Source organism: Equus quagga, chromosome 17, assembly GCF_021613505.1.
Source record: "Equus quagga isolate Etosha38 chromosome 17, UCLA_HA_Equagga_1.0, whole genome shotgun sequence".
NCBI lineage: Eukaryota > Metazoa > Chordata > Mammalia > Perissodactyla > Equidae > Equus > Equus quagga.
Genome location: NC_060283.1, coordinates 10,377,274 through 10,381,323, shown reverse-complemented (window position 1 = coordinate 10,381,323; position 4,050 = coordinate 10,377,274). Strand labels below are relative to the sequence as shown.

Genomic DNA, 4,050 nt, shown 5'->3' with positions numbered 1-4,050 from the left:
CAAAGGCCTCCAATATGCTTGCCACTTTTGTTCATTGATATAGTGGATCCATTCCACAGAATGTCCAAATGGTCCACATCCTTTCAGTCTATATTATGACAGAGGAGAAGAGTTACCATAGCCCTGGGGCAAGGCCACAGTGTATGCTGTGTCCATCCCTTGTGAATGTGAACACTTTCCGGTCCTCCTTCCTGGTAGGAATAGAAAAGAGCTCATCCACCATATCAATGGCTGCATTCACATACCTGAACCGGGATGACTCCTTAGAGTTGACGTGAATTGAAGCAAGAGGACTGGACTTCTGCCTCGCTGCCTCAACCTGTCAATGGGTTCAGGCTGCTCCAGAGAGGGGACCTCAACTTGGGTGAAGCAGCTTCTTTCAGATGAGGGCAATTCCTGGGGAGAGACTCAGCTATGAACAGCCCACACTACTGGCGGCTGAGAGAATGAGTGCTTTGGTTCTGAAGGGGAAAAATCTAAGCTGGATCCCACAGCATCTGCTACAGATATTAGTCGATAGAGTGGAGATGTGGAGCAGGCAGGTGATTAAATGAGTCTGGAGTCCGGAGAGAGATCTGACCGGAAACAGAAAGGTGGGAAAGCATGCAGCCAGGAGCAGTGGTGGTGACGGCAGTGGTGGTGGCGCCAGTGGGACTGTGGGCAAGTGAAAGGCCTTGCGATGCTGGGCCTGCTGCCCGCCCTGGAGACATAGAGATGGGTACCGAGATCAGCTGCAAGATCCAGAGTGCCATTAAGGGGAAGTTGCAAGAATTAGGAGCTTATGTTGGCTTCCTGGAATATTAGATAAACCGTGCTCTGTTACAACTGCCCCTTCTTGTCTAAAGTCTGCTGATACCAACATCTTCGATATCACGTGCCTTCCAACAAGAGCGGTTTCAGTCGGGGAGATGAGAGAAGGCATGGAGCTCCAATGCCACCCCTTGCAGTTTCTAGCACTAGACCTGAAAAAAGAGACTCCAGAGTTTCTACAAGTTCACGGGAGCAGAAAACCACTAATGTGAGACAGACTTAGGACGATGGAGCTGCAACCTGACTAATGTCAACAGGGAAGACACTGAGGGAGTGAGCGCCCTCTGAAGATGTGGCAGATGTTAAGCCAGAACCAGATGATCTCATTGATGAAGAAGCTCAAGTTTGTGCAGGAGAATCCCTTATCTCAGAAAAAACCTACTGGGACACTTACATGTCCTTCTTTTCGCCCTTCTACTGAAATTTATCGACTACCTGCAAGTGGAAATGCAGACAGTGGTGCTCATTGAAACAGGTTGCAATTTCAACAGCAGCCAAACAGGATTCACAGTGCCAAGCAACTCGAGATACAGAACAGCCGGGTATGTGGAACAGGATGTTTGTGTGAACCAGAAGTGCTTAACCACTTAGAGGAGACTTACAGACTCTTCTTCCAAAATGACTCAGAAAAAACAAGTATTGAGGAAGAAAAGTTTCAGAAGAGAAAGTTGCCTGTGGTAGGTTCAGTTGTTAAAGTAAAAAAAATTCCACGATGGAGAAGAAGAGAAGGAAGATGGTGATCGTGGGTCCCATACAGGAAGCACCTCCAGCAGTGTGTTGGTGCCAGCAGAGCCCGAAAGGAGACCTTTGCTTCCACCTTGTAAACAAGCGAACAAGAATCTAATTTTGGAGCCAGCCCTGATGGTCCAGTGGTTAGAGTTCCATGCTCCCACTGCTTCAGTGGCCCAGGTACATTTCCTGGTCATGGAACCACACCACGCATCTGTCAATTGCCATGCTGTGGTGGAGGCTCACATAGAAGAACTAGAAACACTTACAACTAGGATATGCAACCATGCACTGGGGCTTTGGGGAGACCAAAAAAAGAGGAAGATTAGCAATAGATGTTAACTCAGGGCGAATCTTCCCCTGCAAAAAAAAAAAAAAAAAAGAATCTAATTTGGAAGGCTACCTCTGAAGTTCAAGAATCTGTAACAAAAACAACTAACTATTCTACTGTCTCCCAGAAACAGACACTTCCAGTTGCTCCCAGAACTCGAACTTCTCAAGAAGAATTGCTAGCAGAAATGGTCCAGGGGCAAAGCAGGACCCCTAGAATAAGTCCCTCCATTAAAGAAGAGGAGACAAAAGGAGAAAATGTGGAAAAAAGCCAAGGGACTCAGCAGAGGCAATTGTTATCCCCACTGCAGTTTGACGCAGGAATGGCAGACACTGCAGACCAGTCCAGACGACTATGACACAGAATCCACGGTCCATGCAGGCACCAGGTCATCTCTTCTGAAGAAGCCAAAGCTGGCTGAGGAGACAGTAGTGGCACCAAACCAAGAGTCGAGATAAAGACTGCAGATACCCTTTGGGTAATTTTGGGACAGCTTATGCAGACACAAGATCTTGTCCAACCAGAGAAACCTGCAAATTCCAAGTTTATAGTGATGCTGGATGTTGTCTCCCCATCCTCCCAGGATGCGTGTCAGGTCAAGAGGAGGAGGTGTGCTTTGAAGGAGTGAAAGCCATAAACCAAACAGCAGCCTCAAACAAGGGACTCAAAGGTCTCCTCCACCCACAGCAGCTGCAATTGATCACTTGGCAGCTTGATGACCCACATGGTGGCTTTTCAAATACTGAGATGAGGCAACTGAGTGTGGCACAGAAACCAGAAAAAATTTTGGAGCTGCCTATAAAAATGGGGATGCGTGTGCTAACCATCATCCTGTTTCACCTCGCAAAGACTTCCCCAGTTGCAAGTATGCTGAAAAATGTCTGTTCATCCAAATTGTAAATAGGATGTAAAATGTACTAAAGTAGATTGTCCCTTCATATAAGTAGAAGAATTCCGGTACTGCCTCCAGAACCAGCAGTTATAACACGAGCCCCACCTTCTAGTAGTCAGCTCTGCCATCACTTCCCCGCTTGTAAGAAGATGGAATGTCCCTTCTATCATCCAGAGCACTGTAGACTGAACACGCAGTGTACAAGACCTGACTTCACGTTTTATCATCTCACGGTTACTGTGCCCCCGTGACGAGCCTTGAAAAGGATTCGACCTCGAACCGGTGAAGGACGCCTAGTCCCACCTGACACAAGATTGTGAAGTTTGAAAGTTTCCATCTACTGATGACAAACACTCTACAGAGCTAGTCAAATCTTTGAAACTTGGAAAGAAAATCCATGAGGGCAGAGACCTTTGTCCTTTTCTTATCTGATGTATTCCAAAAGCTTAGAACATGGTAAGAGCTCAAGAAATATTTGTTGATTAAATTAAATAAAGTTCAGGAGAAGAATGTCCAATATGGAAAAAGGATTCAAAATCATGTCGTGTATCCGGGGAGAATTATTATGCGTTACGGACTGAAGGTGTCCCCTCCGAGTTCATATGTTGAACCCCCAACCCCCCAGGGGGATGGTATTGGGAGACAGGCCTTCGGGAAGTAATTAGGTCATGAAGCTGGGGCCAGGTCTGATGGGGTTCGTGCCCTTAGAAGAAGAGACACCGGAGAGCTTGATCTCCCTGTCTGTGCACATGCACCCAGGAAATGGGTGTGAGGACACAATGAGGAGGCGGCCCCATCTCCAAGCCAGGAAGAGAGCCCTCACCAGAACCCCACCATGCTGGCACCCTCATCTCAGCCTTCCAGTCTCCAGCATTCTGAGACAACAAACTGGTGCTCTTTTAAGCCGCTCGGTCTCTGCTATACGGTCCTGGCAGCCTGAGCTGACTCATATATTATGTGTCCTGGGAGAGGCACTGACCCTCCCCCAAGAAAATCTCAGCAGGAAGAGCAAACAAAATTATCAGCAACCAAGAGCAGTCAACTGTTAATTGCAGGTCAGGTCCTGTACAAAACAAATTCCAAAGAGCGAGATGTAGATGACCAGAAGACCCGGTGCGCAGCCCCACCTGTCCTGGGGGAGTGGCGTCATCCTGAGCAAAGGGCTCCCACTTCTGCCCCCACCTTCACCACGGGCCAACTGAGAAGGTCGGACCCTATGAGGTTTGTGAATATGTGCTACTGTTATTGTTAAATGTAGACATAATTCATGTTCATTTAAAAGCGTCCA

The 4,050-nt window shown here is 47.5% G+C and overlaps 1 pseudogene; it reads left to right on the top strand.

Annotated features, from left to right (window-relative positions):
- The first annotated feature begins 1,042 nt into the window (after positions 1-1,042).
- Positions 1,043-3,082, top strand: LOC124229011 (zinc finger CCCH domain-containing protein 14-like; annotated as a pseudogene).
- The last annotated feature ends 968 nt before the right edge of the window (positions 3,083-4,050 follow it).